Source organism: Podarcis cretensis, assembly GCF_951804945.1.
Source record: "Podarcis cretensis genome assembly, chromosome: 6".
Classification (NCBI taxonomy): domain Eukaryota; kingdom Metazoa; phylum Chordata; class Lepidosauria; order Squamata; family Lacertidae; genus Podarcis; species Podarcis cretensis.
This window is the reverse complement of record NC_137175.1, coordinates 31,753,881-31,775,934: the sequence shown is the minus strand read 5'-3', so window position 1 is coordinate 31,775,934 and position 22,054 is coordinate 31,753,881. Positions and strand designations below refer to the sequence as shown.

General features: G+C 43.3%; 1 long non-coding RNA gene across 1 annotated transcript; it reads left to right on the top strand.

Moving 5' to 3' along the window:
- Positions 1–4,173: 4,173 nt before the first annotated feature.
- LOC307218047 lies at positions 4,174–18,029 on the top strand. The gene is made up of 4 exons (XR_013839700.1): positions 4,174–7,601; positions 9,934–12,358; positions 15,283–15,422; positions 17,525–18,029. It is a non-coding gene; the product is annotated as an uncharacterized lncRNA (long non-coding RNA).
- Positions 18,030–22,054: the final 4,025 nt, after the last annotated feature.

Below are 22,054 nucleotides of genomic sequence, written 5' to 3'. Positions count from 1 at the left end.
TCCTGAGGTGATAGAGTAGGCTATACCATCTCAGCGTGAGAGCCAGTGTGGTGTAGTGGTTAGAGTCCTGGACTCTGACTTGGGAGACCAGGGTTCAAATCTCCCCTCAACCTTGAAGCCCAGTGGGTAACTTTGGGTCAGTCACTATCTCTCTGCCTAACCTACCTCACTGGGTTGTTGTAGAAGTGTGTACACCACTGCGAACTCCTTTGAGAAAATGTGGAATATAAATGTAGCAGTAGTAGTAGTAATACTACCCACACCCCCTGCAATCAACTTATTCTCTATCATCTTGAAACTTTACTGTCCTAGCACTTTACCATCTTATTTGAATCTTATTTATCTGAATTTGTGTAGGGCAAGTCTTTATTTCAACCAGTCACTAGATGGCAGCATAAGAAACAATTTAGTTGCATTCTGAGACTGTTAGGCTGCTGCAGCGAAACAATAAGTTTCCAGCACCTTAAAGACCAGCACACTTATTATGTCATAATTTTTCATGGACTAGAGTCTTGCATCCAATGAAATGGATTCTAGTCCACGAAAGGTTATGCCCGAATAAGTGTTTGTGTGTAAGGGGCCACAAGACTCTTCATTGTTTTTATAGGAATTTTGTACAGCTTGCATCAGAGTACTTGCTTTGCTTAAAGCCAATGTTTATATTGGCTGTGTTGCTCATTTGCATCACAAATGTCTTTCTTTGGCTTTTTCTTCTTCACATAAAGAGCATGGAAGAGACTCAATGGCTCACAGCTGAAAATCCTCTGAATCTAGGCTTAACCTTGATAGTCGCATTCTAGCCTATAATTGATATCATTGAATGTACTGCTGCTTTTTTGAAGTTCAGGAGCTCATCATGACTACTGTCCACAGGGCCAAGGCTGATTTCAAAGGATGAGTGTGTTCCAGTTAGCACATAGTTTTGAAAAGTGCAAGTTATGTAGTTCCGCTTTTAAATGTGATCTGAATCAAATGTCCCCCCCAGCCCTAACCAGAAGGAAATAGTGAGATGTGCCATACCCAAGCTGATTTTCACTTTATTTGTGTTGTTATTTGGGTAGAAGCAGTGTAACAATCTGGTGGTCCTTGGTTCTCTGGTTGGTGGCAGAGGCTGATGGGCTTTCCCCCTTGCCTCTTGCAGTTCCATGGAAACTGGCAGTTGAAGATGATTTTTTTTCTGGCAGAGTGGAAGAAAACTCCCTGCAGCTGTTTTTTCTCTGGCCAATAGTAAAGCAATTATTTTTTCATCAAGCCATGTAGTGAACCATTTATTCCAACGTTCTGCATTATGGGGTTGATTCGGGGAAAAGTTAAGTTGAAGCCCCACATGGTTTCAATAGAAGAGAGTTAAAAACATGCTCTCTTTCTGTCTGTTTGTCTGTGTGTCTCTGTCTCTTCTAATGAATTCAGTACAACTTCAAAGTGTTTTAACTGGGGCTGGATTGTGCTCAGGTGTGTCGCATGGCCAAGTTGTGGAGTGTAGGTGCTGCACATATGGCATAACCTCAGTTATGAATGGTAGTGCTTGACAATTTCATTTGGATTCTTATTTTTATTTTTATTTTGGTCTGGAAAAGCATACAGTGCTATAGATACACACTTTCTTAATGAACAGCTTATAAGTTAATATAATGGCATATCGTGTATATTAAGTCATCCAGAAGATCAGGGACCAAGAACCTTACTTAGGAGCAGTGCTTTTTTCTGGGGGGACGCAGAGGTATGCATACCCCTAAATATGTTGTCAATCTAAGTTTGGCCTCACTGAGGGGCAGTATTTCAATATGAGTAGGAAAATGAGAGTACCCCAAAACATTTTTTAAGGAAAAAAAAGCACTGGTATGGGGATATGTCCAAGGTTGCCAGATGAAGAGCCACACAGGGTTTAGAGCCTTAGAATTTCCTTGCTCTGTTGTAACTCCAAATAATCGCCTTGCAAAATTGGAGTGAGCCGAGAAGTGTGTCAGCGGGAGAGCTTATTTATGCAGTTTTGTCCCAAGAAAGGTCATTTTGCTGCTATTGCAGAATCTTTGGGAAATTGGGATTCCTGTAGAGAGAGCACTCACATGCTCCTACCCCACAGTGATGCACTATTAAAGTACTACTGTAGGATGTGCAATGGGTGTCGTGGCAATGCTACTGTGCTGGGAGGAGAAGAGAACCAGAGCAGCATTTAGGAAACATGGCTTATTTCAGGGAAGTAGTGTTGAATGGTCTCTTTAAATTTGAAGGTTCATTATTGTTCCACAAGATGTGTATGTCTTTAAGGGCCAGAGCAAATAACGAGACTCAGGTTTACAGCTGTGAAACAGTATAGCAGGTGCTGTTAAGTTGTGTTAATTAAGCTGTGTCAGCAATTGGGTATAGTATATAAAGAGCAGCACCTAGTGCTCTCAGTACCCTGGGGGATGGGTTGGTGGTTGGGTCATGCTTGTTGATATATTTAATGTAAAAGCAGTTTTTGTTTTTGTTATTCAAACCTTCTTAAAGTTATCTTTGAGTTCCTTGTAATGCGTGGTCTCCCCAGCAAGCTTTTCTGCAGCGCAACTAAACTGCAAATAGCCAACAAGTAGTCCATTGTATTTAAACAACTCCAGTTAAAACAGGGACCAATTTAAAAAATGGCTCTTTCTCTAACGGTAAAATGATGGAAATATGAGATTTAAAGCCAAAGAACTGGAAACAATATAAATTAGGCATTGTTCCAGGAATACTTATATGGGGCCTCCATGATAGATAACCATGTTAACCAGCACCAGCTGCTCACATTAGAACAGGCAAGGAAGATGGTGGCAAATTGCAGTCTAAGCAACGACTGTCTTGATAAAGGTGAAGCAGAGATGGGGGCACATTAAATAAGGGTTCTGCATAAAAAAATAGAGAGAATAAGATTAGATTTAATAAGTTAGAGCTGTTGCAGCTGGGGGGGGGGAATATGTTCAATGTTTTGTGTGCATGATGTGAGGTGTGAAGACTGAACCATCATCAATAATTTGCTCTACAGTGGTGTTCTTTAGCCTATGGTCCCCAAATGTTGCTGGACTACAACTCCCATCATCCCCAGACAGTTTAGTTAATGGTCAGGAATGATGAGAGTTACAGTCTAATAGCATCTAAGAACCCAACACCAGGGGCGGAGCTACCTGCCCCGGCACCCGGAGTGGGGCGGGGGCGGGGCTAGCCGGCCCGCAGGGACAGGACTAGCTGCTCGCATGGCGAGTGTCGGGTGGGTCTGCTAGCTGCCCACGGCAGCATTGTCTCTAGTGGCCCACAGCCCACGCAGCGAGTGTCTGGGGGCGCCGCCTGCGCAACAAGCGGGGTGTGGGTGGGTGGCACGACAATGTCACCCAACCTCACAGCTGACACCCAGTGCACACCGCACTCCCCGCACCCGCCTTCCTCCGCCAGTGCCCAACACTTCTGTAAGTCCTGTAGCTTGCATCATACCCTCCTTCTTATCACACTGTTATAAGAAAAAAATGCTCCCTTTCCCTTATGGGGTATTCCAGAGCCTGTATAGAATCCTTAAGTGGCTTCCCTATCGGTAGGAGAAAGTAACAGAGGCCAAGCAGAGTATGTTGTTGTTTAGTCGTGTCCGACTCTTCGTGACCCCATGGACCAGAGCACGCCAGGCACTTCTGTCTTCCACTGCCTCCCGCAGTTTGGCCAAACTCATGCTGGTAGCTTCGCGAACACTGTCCAGCCATCTCGTCCTCTGTCGTCCCCTTCTCCTTGTGCCCTCCATCTTTCCCAACATCAGGGTCTTTCCCAGGGAGTCTTCTCTTCTCATAAGGTGGCCAAAGCAGAGTATATTGAGAAGCAAAGTGGCTAGTAAGCCTGATCGTTATTAAAGGGACTGTTGCAACAGGGTCCCCCCTCACCACACACAGGAGGGAGGAGAACCCTGAACAATGATGTGCAAGCCCTTATACAGTATAGACTTTGGAAATTGCCCACCCTGTAGCCCAAGACCCACCCCCCAACCCCTATCATACGTACATCACAGAAGAAGACAGTCTACAGCAGGAATTCTGTCTGCGGGGATACTGATTGCATTACCTGGACAGTCTGGCCATTCTTTTGTGATGGTTAATACTGTACTTTAGCTCCTGAGTCCAGGTCACCCTATTCGTGCACAAATATGCCCTTAAGACAGGAACTGCAAGCAAAAAGGCAATAAGAAGGCTTTCCCCATTTGCCTCCCTTACTGCAGAGGAATATTTTAGGTCACTGGGAGACTCAAAATGGCTTCAGGATTGCTCTCCCATACTATTTCAGACACTTGGTTCATATATTTAGATATGTGTGCATTTATGAATATTTATTCTATATTTGAGACCTTAAAATTCTTACAACAACACAGTGAGAAATCAAGGGCCTCATCGCCAAGTTATGGAGAAATTTCATAGGTTCTTAAAAATATATGTAGGAAAAACCTATCATTGATTAAATATTGTTCAGCATAGGGTCTCCATAATCTTTAATTATGCTTTGGATACAGACATGCAATCACAGACAGATACGAACAGGAAAAGAAACAGGATGTCACAGCCCTTCTGGGCCTGTACAGCCATTTAAAGAGTGTGCTAGTTCCACTTTACTTTTGGGGAAGCAGAAGGTTTCCTAGCAAAACACTGATTAGCATCTCTGGCTTGGCTTGTCCGAGCAAGTAGCCGGGCTCCAGGCCAGGGAAAGAATGTGTGTGCTGCCCTGTGTAATTTACTGGGAGTGTCCAGCCTTTTCAGCCAGCTTGTTATTTGGAGTGTTAGAAGCACAAATGTCCTTAGGGGGAATATTGAAACGAGGGAGACCCTTTAACTCCTATTGCTATGCATGAGCATTAATTCAGCCTCCATTGTTGGAATTGTGACCCAATACAAACTTTAACCCCAGAAATTAAATTGTAGCCTATGTTGCACCCCCAAGCTCTCTGTTATCTTGCTATCCTGTTGCACATTGCACACACTTGCCCAAGGCTGCAATTTTATGCACATTGACTTGGGGACAAAACCTTCATTGAACTCAGTGGAACTTACTTCTGGGTAAAGATTCATAGGATTGTACTTTGTAAGTGCACTGATGTAATTTTCAGAAAAAGAAAGTGGGGAGAGTGACATAACCAGTAAACTCTTGTGAGATTTTGTAATTCTAGTTTTCTAAAGCTGGAACATGTTATGAACTTATGAACTAATGCAGGAGTTGCCAACTGGGTGCCTATGGGTGCCAGTGTGCCTGTCAGTAACTCCTACGGCACCCCAAAAAAGTTCTCAGTAAATAATATACCCCGACAAATCCACAATATATAATAGACAGTTTGCTCTTCGGGTTCAGTGGCCTCTTCCACACTGAATACATCCTCTTAAATGTACCTATACATCATTGGATGTTAGGATTGGACACCTGCCTCCCTTCTGCACAGAGGAGTGCTGTAAAGAGGTTTTTTCTGTGAGCAAGTGTGGTGGTGACTGATGTAGGTGGCTTTTTCCTCACTGAAGGGGGTCATGACATCACCATTTTCTGTTTCTGTCTCCTTTTCTACTCTTTAAGATGTGGCAGCCATTTTGTGCTATGCTGTGCCATGCCACAGCCACACAATTTCCATTTTGTGTTATGCCACAAACCCTCACAGAAGTCATTTTGTGACTGGTGCCCATGACACTTTCTCAAAAATCTGAATGTCCCCACTGGTTGGCATCTGCCTAACTAATGTAAGCAAGATAGGTTTGCTATCTTACATATAAACAGAGGAAGAAGTTGATTTGTGTTTAAAAACAGATATGCCAAGCCTCAGGCTTTCTCGGGAGACTTGTATTCTGCCCTGAAGTCCTCCCTCCTTAAAATATATGATGGTATCATTCAAAACAGGAGTAAAATTTAATAAAAGAACAGCTACTGTATATTGCTAGGGAAGCCTGTGGTGAAAATGTCTTTATTATGAATGTTCTAGTTCATTCACCACACCCAAAGGCACCTAAAGCAGCACAGTCTAAAAGCCAAAACCAAATGTATAGTTTTCTCATAGTCTGAAGAGCAGGCAAAAGGGTAACTGTTTACAGTTTGGACTATGGAGACCCCCTCTCCCCCTGTGCCATGTTCCATACCAATCTGGCTCAGCCCCTTCCCCCTTTATTTACTTACTAAAATCAAGCACCCCAGAGCTAACAAAGTAATCATGTCTATTGTGACCCTACAATTGATTTCATTGGCTTAAAAACACTTGATTCAAGAGGTGATTAGCAATACTTGAGTGTGGTTTCCTTGGATACATTAGGGGTAGCATTGTTGGGCATCTGCCAAGGCCCACACACACCTGCAGGAGACTCTCTGCAAACCTACAGAATCTCCTGACCCTGTAGTTGCTCCTTCTTGTTGTTTTTGCCGGTTCACCTTTCTGAAAATGCAAGCAATGACAAAAATGGGGAAATAGAACAGGTTCCTTCACTTGCCCTGCACTCCCCATCTGGATGATTGTACAGACTAGACCCACAGGGAGAGCGCAGATGAGGCCCCCATATGTTTAAAATAAATTCAACTTTAAACAATAATGGCTTTCGTCCAAGAATCACAGAATTACAAGGAACCCCAAAGGCCATTTAGTTCAACCCCTGCAACGCAGGAACCCTAACTAAATCCTGGGAATTCTAGTTTGTAAAGTGTATGTGAGGAGGAATAGAGGGTCTTGTTACAACCCTTAACCAACTATAGTTCCCAGGAATCTTTGGATGAAACTTTGGCTGCTTAAAGTGGTTTGATACTGTTTTAAGTGTATACTGCAAATTAGAGTCTAAAACTGGAGTTGACACTGCTTAGAGAGGACAGCAAGGTTGGGGGCGATCTGCCTCATGCTTCTGGAGAACAGAAAGACAAATATTAGGTAGAGCAGAATCTCTGCATGATTGTCAGGCCCTGGATCAGCCTCCTGGTGACCCAGGGACCAATCAGAACTGGTTAGGACACCAGCCAGTCAGGGAGAACAGGTGATTTTTAAAAGTAGAACTTTGCAGTTAAACTGTCAGATGGGGATCAGTTAGGGCTTGGAAAAGCATGGGGAACATGAGGAGAAAGGGACCTTTCCTGACAGGAATTAGCGTTAGCTAGCCAGGGCAACCCAGTTTAATTCACTTAAGGAAAAGTAAAAATATTAGAAAGGACTGGGAAAGTGTTGCTGGTGTAGTAATACTAATAGCCATGCTAGGTGGAAATAGTCTATTCTGAGGCTAAATTCAAAATGTAAAGTGTGTTTGCCTGAAACTAAGTATTGTGCCTCTCATTTGTAACCATCAAGCTTAAACCCCTCATTGAGGGTAATTAAATAAAAAGTCTAATTTTGTCCCAGAAGTGCCTCCTCATCCTTCAAACCTCTGGGTGAGAGGATAAGTGGACACATGGCATTATTCACATACGTAAAACACCTTGCTGCAGAATAATAAAGAAAAACCACCACAAACAGTTGAAGCAGACCTCTCTAGTGTTGTTAACTGTTATTTTTAAGCACCCAGAAATTCAGTCACACTACCCAGCTCCCATCTTTAGTGTTGTAGGCTTTCTTTGTTCTTTTGCTAAAGCACTTGATTGAACATGAATCTATAACAAGGGATTGGGTAAACATTTGATTCATTTCTCATTGAAAGTCCAACCCCTAATTCACACTTTCTTAAAAATAGACAAACTGAAACAAGGCCATCCTTTGAAACTGGCACATCTTTGAATTATGCAGTGCAGTTCTCTGGTCAAGTAATGTACACAAATGTGCATATATTATGGTAAAATGTGTATTAAATGCATTTATTATTGAAAACGACATGCATAATCCATTAGGAAAATTGCCTAGTAAAAACATGTGTCTTAAGCCAAATTGCATACAAATGTGTGGCTATTATGAGAAATTTGCACTAAAATCCTGATGAATTTTCATGAGTCCTCTTTTTAAAAAAAGAATTTGATGTGGAGAACTGAATTTAAGATTGGAAAAATGAGAAATGGAAAGAAACAGAAAACGGACAGATTTGCTCATTGCCATTCATAACTTGATATTTGAATTGTAATAAAAACACCTTGCCCAAACGTAGCATTTATGAACATTAAGGATGCAAACCTTTGTATGTTAACTCAGAAGTGATCTTCTCTGGATTTATTTCCATGTGAATATTCATCAAATTGGGCTGTGCACCAGAGTTTTAGCTTTTTTTTAGTGTATTGTTTAGTGGTTCATGTTCTTATATGCTTGATTTTACATCTCCTTCTGTAAAATAAGTGGGCAAGCTTCATAGTTCAGGGGTACAGCACTTCCTTTGCAGGCAGAACATTCCAGGTTTTGTTGCTGCCATCCCCATGTACGGTTGGGAATGTCCCCTGTCCAAAACCCTGGAAAGCCGCTGTCAGTGTAAACTAGCCTACACCATCTTGGTGCCTCCAAATGTTTTGGACTACAACTCCCATAAGTCCCAGCCAGCACATGTAGCAAGGGGGAGGTAGCAACAAGTCAGCTGACCCCTGTTTGTGTGTGGACCTGTGTGAGAAGCAAGTTTGCTCAACTAGATCATTCTCTGGATCTGTGACAAAAGGCATTTAAAACAAATTTGGAAATGAATGACAGCATTACAGCATTACAGTTCCTTATGTAACCTTATCTTTGCTGCCTTTTGTACATGATGATAACATCTCTAATTACATGTTCTTATTCCCCATAGAACTGGAGGCATAAAAATTTCAATATACACTAAAAATGGGGCATTCTAAGCCTCATTATATTTGTTTACATCCGGCAAGTGGGAAAGGCAGTGTAAAATCAGAGGGTCTTCTGAGAATTTGGGAAGAGGGGGAGAGACGTACACTCAGTGGCAGAGCACCTGCTTTGAAAGCACAATGACTCTGTTCTTCTTTCTACCTTTGGAAGCAGAATACCAGTAGCTGGGAATAACACGTGAAGGGAGCAGTGTTGCTTTCAGGTCCTTCTCACAGGCACCCCATTGGCATGCTGTGAGAACAGGATGCTGATCTAGATGAGCCTTTGGTCTGATTCAACAGGACTCTTCTTATATCATATTCTTATGTTGATTCTCATCCAGATACTGATCAGATCTAGACCAGCTTTGACTTAGTAAAAATTCTGCATCAGGTACTTTCAGGCTATGCCCTAGGACTATATCAAGCAAGATGCCTTGCATCTTATGCGCTATCTGTTTCAGACATAGTAGTGGAACTGGAACAGGCTGATAATAAATAAGTGAGGAAACTATGTGGGCTGAACTATAGAGGTCACCTCTAAAGCATTGCATTCCAAAGAACAAGATTGGCTCCAAAATAGCCTGCCATTCACCAGCATTCGCAGAGAATGTGTAGCCTTGTTGCTAGGCACAGATGTTGCCATGATGGAGTGAAGTGCGTGCAGAATCGGTAGTAGTAACACATGCAGCCTTGTTGCTAGGCATAAATGTTGCTAGGGTAAGAGAAAGGGAAGCATATTGTATCTGTAGTAACCTAGTATTCGTATACGCTTGCAGAGTGACCCAAATGTTCTAAAACATTTTTAAAATGTAGGTTACGGCTGTCTGATGAGGCATGTTGCATCTACATCTCTCTACCTATCCCATCAAGCGTTATTGTCAGCATTGCAAAATTAGACTCTTATGTAGACAGAGATTTCTCCTTCAGAAATCCATGGCTCACTGTCTTCTTTCCTTTTTTAAAAAAGATTCACTGCTATCTAGGTCACAGCAGGTTTGAAAGACTGACTGAAGGTATATGTTCTTTTTCCCCAGTTAGAAAAAAGCATATATTAAGGAAGATAAAATTTTATTAAGGAAGTTAAAAATGTCAAATACTTACAGGGACAAACATAGTATTAAAACTTTGCACCCATCAAAAGGCCGACACCCCATTTTTGAACAAGGTGCTTTCAGTTCAGAATAACTCATTGTCTGATTCCTCAAGGTACTGGACAACTTTCCTGGCCCGACCCAACCATTCACGTGCAGCAGTTGGAAAAGGCGAGTCCTTACCTGAGCTTATTTCAATGGAAAATGACTCCTCATCCTTCTGGGATTTCTTAAGTGCTGTTGATTTTTAAAGAGCTGGGTATGTTCTAAGTTCCAGAACTACTGCTGTTATTATGCCAACTGAAAATTGGCACAATAACATCTGTTGATCCTCGTGTATCTTTACCTTTACTAGACCTATAAGAAATATTCTAGCTCAGAGAGCTTTTCAAACCCTGTGGATCCTCAAAAGTTTATTGGGGGGACATCAGACTTTTCTGACAAAGTTATTTGTGACTTTTTTGACTTTAAAAAAGGGAGGGAAAAGTTGGCAACTCAACTAGTAGGGAACCAACACAGGTTTCCCTTCCTTGTCTCCAGCTGGCCCTCCCTCAACTTCCCCTGAATCACCAAGGCTCTTCACTCCCTCCAGCCTGCCACAAATAACTGCCTCTTTCTCCTCAGCCCCCATATCCTTTTGTGACATCCCAGGCAGCCTGCAGCCAATGGCAACAGCTGGAGAAGCACCATTGCGACCTCCCCTGGCCTGACCATTGTGGGGCAACTCACTACTGATTTATTATTTTTCTTTTTTGCCAGATAATTTTTATTAGTTTTCCAATTTTTTAACAAATCAGTACCAAATGACATCAAATTTAGTACAATTTCCTCATTGAGTTGACTTCCTGCTCTCCATCGTCAATGTGTTCCTGTTTATTATTTCTCACCCAGCCCATCTTTCATGTGTACTGCTCACATAAACCGTCTTGGAAGAAAAAGATAGAATGAACACCACAGCTAGATATATTTAGAAAGACATTTGTTTAGAGATATAAGCGAGCTTGCTTAAGTGCTACAGTTCTCTTCATTGCTTTCCCAGTTGGTCTGAAGAAACTTCAGACATCCTGGGGGGGTGGGGGTGGGACAGACAATGAGGGGGATAGTTACCATTGAACAGCATCACCCAGGCACCAAGGCTGTGTGATGTGTTGATGCATCATCCAACACCGGTTTGTAGACCACATCATAAGAACAGTTTCAAAATAATTGAGCTGGCAATGTATTGTGAAGCACAACCTACAGAATTCCAGGGGGTGGTATAATTGTGAACCCTCTGGAGGCTGGTGGCTGCCTTTGCTTTCAGCTCATTTCCCCCTCTGATAGCAGAACGGTCCCACTCCTAGCCTTGGTGCATCCCCATAACCACAGTCTCTCTCTCTCTCTACCCGATGCAGCAATTGCAGCTGGGCTGCTTCTTCTCCCTCTGTCTAGGGAGGAATGGGAAAAGTTCACCCTCCAAACACAAGGGTTTGCCTGCCTCAGAGAGGAGGAATCTGCAGTGCACATAACATGTACCTATTAATCTCCATGACTGCTCCTTTGCCCGATCTTCAGCCCTCACCTGTGCGATCTCCAAAGACCGCTCCTTTGCCCGATCTTCACCCCGCCACCCTACATAGTTCCATGTTTCAGACATTGTGGTGTATCACTAAATCATAATGCTTAGCCTGTGATAGACCTACCAGGCACCTCCACTGACTTCAGCCTGGAGACTTCATCAGCTAACTTCAGCTTGCCAACTTCCAGAGTTCTCAGCCGTTCATGAATATCCACCAATTTCCTTTTACACATCACATTCATGTACAGTAGCTACTGACACCATTTGCCTTTTCCACAATTAAAACCTCCCATACACATAGGCATGCATATGCTAGCCAACATCCATGATAAACACCAACAGACACATTCACTTATCATTCACTCTTCATTAATATTTGTTATTTGGCTTCAATCTGCAGATATCCACCGACTTCCAAATTTCATTTGGGAGGCTTGAATTTTCCTTATTGAGCTCTTCACAATTCAGAAATCCATGGCTCACTGACTTTTTTTCTGTTTTAAGAAAGATGCACTGCTATCTAGGTCACAGCAAGTTTGAAAGACTGAAGGTATATGTTCTTTTTCCCCAGTTAGAAAAAAAGCATTTACTAAGGAAGATAAAAACATTTGCCAGCTTCCATTAAGCCCATCGCCAGATGTCAGCCAGCTTCTGACCATGGGTATCAGCTGCCTTCAAGCCACATCCCTCTCAGCAAGTGAACTTGCCTTATTAATGCTCCATGGCATCCCACAGCCAGATGAACACCTCTGTCCATCTGCCAATTCTCCTTCTCCAGGTGGAAGAAGGCTGGGCAATTCTGAATGTCACAGCTGTTGCCCTCTGTCTTCTGTTGGAGAAGAGGAAAAGGCCCACCTTTATATCCATTCAGCTGTCATGTGTTTTTGTGACATCACAGGTAGTCTGTAACTAACAGTAACAGGCTGGGGAAACAACAACATTATCTGTGCACAATTGGAGGTGCACTTCAGCAGTGATTTATGCGTGTGCTTGTTGATGTGTAGCTCACCCTTCATCCGTATTGATACCAATCAGGGAGACACTGTAAAATTGTTGCAGGGGACCCTTTTCAGCACAAGGGCTGCATTTCCTTCTGGGGAACCTTCCAAGGGTCACATGCCAGTGTTGGGCAGAGTCAGAGGCAAATGGAAGCAGGGCAAAAGCCAGAACCCTGGCTCTCTCAGATCTCTCCATGGCTTTTGCCACAATCAATGGAGGTGACCTTTTGAAAAAAAAGCTCAGGATGTAGGGATGGGTTAAAGTAGAACTCAGGGCAAGTAGCACTACAGCTTTGGGGTTATGAGGATCTTCAGCAATCTCTTCTGTCTCCCAAGTTATTTAACAGTTACATGAAATGGTTGTAGGTTTGTTTGTTTATTTATTTATTTAACAAAATTCATATCCTGTAAAGCCTATAAGTGGTTTCCCAAAAAGGCTTTTGTTGTCATCTGGACATTTGGAGCAAAGTGTAATTCGGCCAGCAACAATTGGACTAATTGGCTTTCACTTAAGGCAGAGTTCCATTGGCATGCAGCCACTGAAACAAGGGTTTCCCATTGTTCCCTTTTGTTCTTGTCAATATTTAACAGTTGTTGTTTTATAAGACTCCATTTGAACTCGCAGGATCTCTAGCGACTTAATAATAATATGCATTTGTTGTCTAACCAGAAAGGCATCATAATATAACTTAAGGCACCATTGCTTAACTTAACATAAGGCACTTCTATCCCTCCTTTGTCCCTTGGGTGATACAAAGTTTGGAGGGTTGTTCTATTCCACTTACTATCTAAAATAAAATTTTAATTAGCACCAGCCATTTCTGTAATTGGGATTGAAGAATTGATATAGAGAGCCTTGAAATAAAAATAAGAACTTGGGAAGAGTAGTCATTTTAACGGCTGCAATGCAGCCCAATAAGTTCCATTTTTAAAAAATTACTAGCCCTCAATTAATTTCTTAATTTTTTGAATAGCCAGCTAGCTGTAATTTTTTTAGTTGATTAATTTGATAGTGACAAAATTTAACTTTATCTCTCCTCTAATTCCTATCTCTATAATATTATTATGATTATGACATGTTTCTGTTTCAATGGTCTTGAAACAAAATCTCTCTATACCAACAAATGAGGAATTCAGCAGCTGGAAACTTGAAAAGGCAGTGGCCCCTCTCTTTCCTTCCACACTAAAAAAAATAAAATTACGCACACCCTCCACCCTAGCAAGTGATCCAAGCGGGCTCCCCCCACCAGTCCCTTTCCAAGAGACCAGTCCTTACTGATCCACCGGGTTGAGGTTATTCCGTGTTTGTCACCTTTTCTGTGCGTGTGTGGAAGCCTCCTTAATCGGGTTCCCATCTGCAAGTTTCCTTTTACAAGTGAGGTCATGGCGGTGGCTGGCTGGGGCTCCTTGCCACCTCCTCCTCCTGCTCGGTCGCTTGGTGCCTAAGGCGTGCTCAGCATTCCAGGCTGATGAGAATTGAAGTCCAATGACATCTGGTGGGCCACAGATTACCCATCCCTTCACTAATTTATTGTGGAGTGTCTTATTCTGGATCTTGACCAGGCATAGGCAAACTCAGCCCTCCAGATGATTTGGGACTACAATTCCTATCATCCCTGACCACTGGTCCTATTAGCTAGGGGTGATGGGAGTTGTAGTCCCAAAACATTTGGAGGGCCGAGTTTGCCTATGCCTGATCTTGACCATACACCAAACACAGACTTTACCACATTGTTCAGATGCATCATTCATGAACAGTCTTGCCTCTGTACTACTATCTTGGTAGCATCCATTCTTCAAGTAGCTAAAGGGCTGGGTTTAGGAGAAGGGCCATAGCTTAGTAGTAGAGCATCTGTTTTGCGTGCAGAAGGTCTCAGGTTCAATCTCCAGCATCTTCACTTAGGACTGGGAATGTCCCATTTGAAATCTGTGAGGGCCACTGTTGGCAATTGCAGACAACAATAAGCTAGATGGCCCAAAGGTGTGACTCAGTATAAGGCAGCTTCTTTATTTTATGCACTATAGGTTGGTGTTTTATTTAGTAGAAATGTTTGGGAACACTTGATTTAATGTCAGATACTCATGATGATGCTGTATCTTTTTAGGAGAGTTGTGGGGAGAGAGGGGGGTCCTGGACTTTATCAAGCATCATTCACCAGTATGATATTTGCATAAGGATTGGTACGCCCAGCTTTATGCAACTCTAAGCAACAGGTGGCGCTGTGGGTTAAAGCCTCAGCGCCTAGGGCTTGCCGATCGAAAGGTCGGCGGTTCGAATCCCTGCGGCGGGGTGCGCTCCCGCTGCTCGGTCCCAGCGCCTGCCAACCTAGCAGTTCGAAAGCACCTCCGGGTGCAAGTAGATAAATAGGGACCGCTCCAGCGGGAAGGTAAACGGCGTTTCCGTGTGCGGCTCTGGCTCTGGCTCTGGCTCTGGCCAGAGCAGCGATGTCACGCTGGCCACGTGACCCAGAAGTGTCTCCGGACAGCGCTGGCCCCTGGCCTCTTAAGTGAGATGGGCACACAACCCCAGAGTCTGTCAAGACTGGCCCGTACGGGCAGGGGTACCTTTACCTTTAAGCAACTACAGAACCCTGTAGCTCTCTGGACACATCAATGAAGCATGCTTAATCTAATCAAAATCCCGACCTAATGCTTCTTGACAGGACCCCGGCAGCCAATTGGGAGGCATCATGCTTATGAGCTTCCCATAGGTATCAGGCTGGCCACTGTGAGAACTGAATGATGAGCTAAATGGGCCTTTCATCTGATCTAGCTGGGCTCTTCTTATGTTCTTATGACATCTCAAGATTTGTTAGCAAAGCAAGTCATAAACTGGAGCTTACTAAACCCTTTCCCATATTAACGCAGCAATTGTGTTGTTTTTTCTCATTTCATGCTTCCCCCATAGGAGGAGCTGGATATAGTTCTTCAGCAACAGGAGTTCTATGTTATAGGGCTGCCAACGGATGGACAAAACGGATTATTATCGTAGATCTGTGCAGAATACTCTTCCTCTAAACAGTTTTCTTACTGTTTCCTTATTGTCTGGTGAGATTGTCAGTGAGTGGATGTGTTCTCCTTTCTCTTGTGTTGGTCTTTCTCAAGCTACTTGCATCCCAAATATGCACCTTCATCTAGGCCTGTTGTACAATATAGTGGTACCTTGGGTTAAGTACTTAATTGATTCCGGAGGTCCGTTCTTAACCTGAAACTGTCCTTAACCTGAAGCACCACTTTATCTAATGAGGCCTCCTGCTGCTGCCACGCTGCCGGAGCACGATTTATGTTCTTATCCTGAAGCAAAGTTCTTAACCTGAAGCACTATTTCTGAAACAAGCAGGAGGGGAAAGGGTTGTACTTGATCACCCCTCTGCCTTCTACTTTCTTGGTCTAATGATCCTCTTCTGAATCTGCTTTATCTTAGAACGGCTGTCAGGATTTTGTTATACCCGTTTGCGTGCAATGTTTTGTTTGGCTCTGAGTCAGACTTCATTCTGTCTGGGAATCACAATGGACACTTTGTTCTGTCAGTTATGTTCAAGGAAGGAGAATTAATGACATCTTCCCCGTTGTAATAGGGCGATGAGAGGCAAAGGAGGGCACGGCTTCTGCACCAGTAACAGCTGTATAGAAAAGCGAATTTTAACTGGTGTCACTTTACTCATTCCTGCATCATTGTTATCCCATCATTCACCCAATGATCGCAGGACAGTTCATAGTCTGACCCCATTTTACTTGCATTGCAACCTTGCTAGAAGGGCTAGGCTAAGCAAGAGTAACAGGTCAGGATCATGCAATCAACTTCTGGGATGTGCAGGGCTTTTGACCTGGATCTCCCGGATCCTAACTTCCAGATCCTAACCCTGGCCTATGGTGAGGAATTGTGGGAACTGTAGTCCAATAACAACTTTTGTTGTTGTTGTTTAGTTGTTTAGTCGTGTCCGACTCTTCGTGACCCCATGGACCAGCGCACGCCAGGCACTCCTGTCTTCCACTGCCTCCCGCAGTTTGGTCAAAATCATACTGGTCCAATAACAACTAGAAGGCCACAAATTCCCAATCCCTACTTGAAATTCTGTCTCTGTGCCAGTATAGGGCATACTGACCCTAATGATAAGCTGCATCTGCCAAAATTCCCTCTTCTGTTGTCAGCTTGTGAGTGGGGGTGGCGGGGTCCCATACCAGTGGACTTGGGCTTAGCAGGCAACTGTTTAAGGTTTGCAAGTCTTTGTTAAGAGAGGGCTTTTTCTCCCTTCAGCTATACCTGGAGAGAGACACCCATGGCCGCTCCAGTGGCCTTCCTGGAGACTAAAGCTCCCAGGGCATACTTAAACTTCTTACTGAGAGCAATATACTGCATGCACTGAACTACTGCCTGACCCTGTTTCATCCTCCCACAGTTAGTTTACTTGGCTACTTGTAGTCTTGGCTCCTATTTGCCTTTTGTGCTGGTAAATCAGACAGTCTTCTTGGCACTGAACCTTGGCTCTAATTCCCTTTTGTGTTTGTTGCCTCCATTGGGTTGAATTCAAGGTTATGAGTCTTTATTAATTTTCATGCTTTGTTGAATGTTTAGCTTATTGCTGGTGCCATTCACTGCCTTATGTGCTGAAAACATCGAAATATAAATAGTTTGTGGTACTACGATGCCCTATTGATTATGCATTAGTCATCTTTTGTCCCCTTTGCAGAAGACTAAACCATGCTTTGGTTGTTTTACGGAAAGACTCAATTTCCATAATGATGAGGCAGCATGTAAAGAATGAGCAGAGGATAAGAAGCTGCTATCAACTGCCTACAAATAGGAACTGGGAATGAATGAATCTGTTAATTTCAGTTCCTCTCCATTTCTCATTTCCCCAAAGTTCAATTCTCCACAATTCCAAACCAGTTTGCAAATTATTTTATTAAAAAATCCTCATGAAAATTCACCAGTATTTTAGTGCATTTCCCTCCTAATTTGTTATATTTTATATAATTTATAAAATAATGCATTTTGTATATTATTTTCAGTAATGTAATAAACATCTTTATGGATACTTTACCTTAGGATATGCATTTTTGTAGACATTACATAGCTGGAGAATTGTATTGAAAAATTTGGAGAAATTTTGAAGAATGGCTATCTTATAATTCTCATATTGTTTCAGAAAGTGTGAATTAGAAAACTTCACCTTTAAAGAGAACTGCATTGAATTTCTCCCCCATCCCTTAAAGGAAGATGTTTAATATAGCATGTTTTTTCAGTATATTCACTGTGATTCTTTCCAAACTAAACACATGAAACATTTCTTGGAATATGATTGGTTGACTGTTTTTCCCAGGGAAAGATATATATGGCTCAAGGAGTAGTGACCCTTCCAAATGGAGACCTACCTCTATCATGGGCTTCTTAGGCCCTTGCTATAGCCTCGGAGACCTTTGTCACTGCTGCCTGACAATTGCCAACCGCTAGTATCATGGGCTGAGTGAGAACCAGCTGTTCAGCCCCAGGCCCACAGTCTATAAAACCTGCAAAATTGGTGATCATGCACAAAACATATACACAACCTTGATGGAGAAACCATTGTTCAGACTGTTTTTCACTGGATAGGCACAGTTTAAAAAATTAAGGGCACGCTGTGGGTCCAAACCAAGGCTGCACTTTTGAGTATCATTCTGTTTGTTTGTGTTGAGGTGAGGGATGTGTGCTATGATTGTCGTATGGAAGCACTCTCTGTGAAAGTGTGGCCATTGTGGTGCACAAAGCAGTTTCCATGTGGATCTCTTGTGTTTCATGGAGTATCCATGTAAGTGCTGCATATTCCTGCTGGTGGTGCCCATGCCTGGTAAAGAGGCTGATTATTTGCAATTGAGGAAGGGTAGCCAAATCACCAAAAACACAGAAATGCATGATCTGAAAGAGGGCCAACATTAGCATGAAATTTGCTCATTCATATGTATAGATGCACATTTAGAAATGATTGCTATGATTTAAAGAGAAATACAGTACATCTCACTACAGTGGGGTAGACTGTGACCAGGTGACCTGGGCACCTGCTCAGTCTGCTATCCAGCTGCTAACTGTTAAGGGGCAGCTTTAGGGCCCCCTTTGCTCTCCCTTCTTTAAACTGGACTGGGACTCGATAACCTGTCAGTATGACGGTCTGTAAAATGGGACACAAGGTCACCCTAAATTTGGGATTGGTGTCCAAAAGTTGGTATAAGGTGGGCTGCAGCAAATCCCATGTGTAGGTATAGCACAGCATCCCTGAATCATATCTCATGCTACCAAGGAACCTGAAAGGCCATCAGGGAAGGCTCTATAAGGCAAGTCCCTTCAACAACCCTCCTGCATAGAATGTTCTTTGCCATTGTCCCAGCATCACACAGCGCAATAGTTAAATCATTTATTGCCTTAGCCAGGCACCCTTGAGCCTCTGATGGTTTCCATGGCAATAGCTCTGTTGCGGAGAAGCAGGCCAGCCTAGTAATAAGCATCCTGGGGTAGGAGAAAAGGATTTAGTGTACCCAAGTTAGAGTGTCACTATGGGGGCAATAATAGGATTGCAGGCTGCCGCTTCCAGTTCTGTTTTTATCTCTTCATAATAAACTAAAGTGTAATGGAGGGCTGGGGGCAGTGGGAAAGAAAAGAGATGTATTTCCGACATTTAATACCCTGCTGACTAACCCAAGGGATTCATGCATTGGTTTCCAAATACAAATAATAATATATCTAAAACAAAAACATGAAAATGAAACAGTAATAACACACACATACAAAAGAGACCCCAACAAGCGACAGCAAAAATTGGCTCACCATATGCAGTAGCTTTTCTGACAAAGAACAACATATGGGGCACAATTTCTGAAAGATAAAAGGGAGTCAGCCAAACAGACCTCCCTATGTAGGGAGTTGCACAGCAAAGACACCACCACTGAGAAGTCCCTGCTCCATATAGCTTCTTGCCAAAATTTGAGTGGCAAGGGTCCTCCAAGCAAAGACTCCCTTGGTAATCTAAAGGCAGTGGGGGAGGGGCATAGAGAATGAGGCTCTTCTTTGGCTACAATGCACTCAGATGATTTGGGGCTTCAAGGATCAAAACCAGTACTTTCACTTTGGCTACATCACTAACTACTAGCTGTTGCAATACCTTATGGCAAGGGGGGCTAACCTGTGACCCTCCAGATTTTCATGAGACCCCAAACAGCTGCATTGGGTGGCCACTTCATTATGCCTCACAGTAGGACTGGTACTACCTCGGGTTTTTTTGTCTTTGTTCTGCCCATTACAGTCATACCTCTAGTTGCATTAGTTTATGTTGCGGATTTTCGGGTTGCGAATACAGCAAACTCGGAAGTGTATACTTCCGGGTTTTGCCGCACGCGCAGAAGCATTCTGTGCGTTTCGCGCATGCGCAGGAGTGCTCTATTGCGTCACGCGCACAAGCGGCGCTCTACTTATGGACTTTTCAGGGTGTGAACGGCACCCCTGAACGGATCACGTCCATAAGTAGAGGTACCACTGTACTAAGTTGAGATTTTACTAAATTGTAAAGAAAAGGAAACATAATTTTGTGTAATCTGTCCTCCCCGCTGGTGACACAAAATTCCATATCTTCTTACAACTCTTCCTGTGGTCTCATGTTGACTGCATGGCAGACAAGATGGAATGTTGCAGGATACGTCCCATGCAGGGTAGCAGCAATCCCCAGCACACTTGCTAGAACCTGCCTGGTGGATAGGAGTGGAATCACTATAACACAGTGTCTCCAGTCCCAACAGACAGGCTACAATCAATGGTACCAAATACTGCTGGGATGTTCAAGAGTCTTTAAAAGGTGGCAATTGTCTCTTAGTTTGACCAATTCAGTTTAGGTTCCCAAAGCATGCCCTCAAGTCAGAATTGGATGGATCTAAATCAGGGGTCAGCAGCCTAAGGCTAAGTGGCCTAAGTGGCCTGTGGAGGTCGTTTGACTGGCCCATGAGCAACCCCCGAACTGAGCTGCCCACTTGTGTGTGCGCTAAACCGGCACAGCACAGCGCAGGGACTCATTTCCATGGTGCTGAAAATTGCGTCTGCGCACACAGACGCCGAAAATTGTGGGGGTGCACTCGCAATCTGGCCCACAGAGGGATCTGCGCAGGACAGGTCCAGCCCAGGCAAGATAAACCTCGCTAACCCCTGATCTAGATGAAGACTGGCAAACCTTGGGGCCAAGGGCCAGTCGCCATTTCTAAAGCCTTTTTTGACTGGTCGTCCATGTTTTCAACCAACATTTTAGTCTTTTCTGTGTTTATTTTAAAACCTGCCACTTCTCCAAATCTTTAAATTTCTTCTAGGAAGACTTACTATAGGTTGTTCCAAAGCTCAACAACTTTTCTGTTTGGATTTTCACTGTTTGAAATATGGCAACCCTAGCTTATGTGCATGCTTATTAATACATACAGGCATTGATACGGGTTTGGGTATATTTTTGTATTTCTATTTGTTTCTGTGTGAATATTTTTGTATTTCTATTTGTTTCTGTGTGAATTTCAACCATTGTTCTCTCAACATCGGTTTAGAATTCCTTTGACTCCAAGTCTTTGCAAAGATGCTTAGCCACTTAGGAATGGCAAATGGGACCAGGGGTTTCTGTTAGGGCAGCATAACGGAACACTTGGCCCTTAAGAAGTTACTTACAGACTATACGTGTGGGATTTTTAGGGTCCCATCCTCCATCTTCCACTCTACTACTTCTCAGCAGCACCACACTAGAGCTGTTAAGCACATGACCTCATTAACACTAACTAGGTTTGGCCTCTGCAGAATCAAAGAATCCTAGACTCACTTCCCTGGGAGTAGGTAAACCCTAATGAACTCATTGGGACTTGCTTCTAAATGGCCATGCATAGGATTGGAGTTTTAAATAAGCAGTTGCTTAAAACTGCTTGCACTGTGAATGCAAAGCCAGCACTTGCCAGAATGTATCTTACTTTTTGTTTTCTATCCTCTATTAACAGCATTCACTTTTACTGTTAATGTGTGAAAGCTTATCAGCCATCAGCCTGGGAGGAGAGACTGAATGAAATGAAGATGATGTAGATAGTGGGAGAAGCTAACCAGTGAGTGCTGTGTGTGTGTCTGTCTCATTGCTGCCTTAGGGTACCATCAGCAGCTGCTGCAAACATAAGCAAGTCTGGCCCAGCAGCAGACAGACTGGATAGTTACCAAACCTCCAGCAGCTCAGCAGAGGTACTTAAGCTTTTCATCAGAATCCCCAGAAAGCTGCCCGCTAGTGTTGAATCCCTGTTTATTGAATCATACTGCTTGGAGCGGCTCTTCTTGCAGATATAACAACTGCAATGATATACTAGCAGCAGTTCCTCAGTTTCTCCAGGGGCAACAGATTCCTCCCCTCGCCACCACTGCAGCCAGGGTGCCATTCAAGCATGATCAAGCTCTAACCAGCTCTCAGTGGAATTTTCTATAGATTTTGCATCTCTTAAATGGTCTGTGCAAGACCATTCCTCCTCTTCTTTTTCATCTGAATGCTGACTTCTTCTCTTGGCTACTCAAGCATCTACAAATCTTCCCAGCATCTCCAGCTCATCACTGACACTTCTTTGGATAGGTCCCAGTAGGTGTTTAAATGGGATTCAAATAGACAATTATAGGATGTTAGGCAAGGCCAAGGGAAGAGTGGGGATATGCCAAC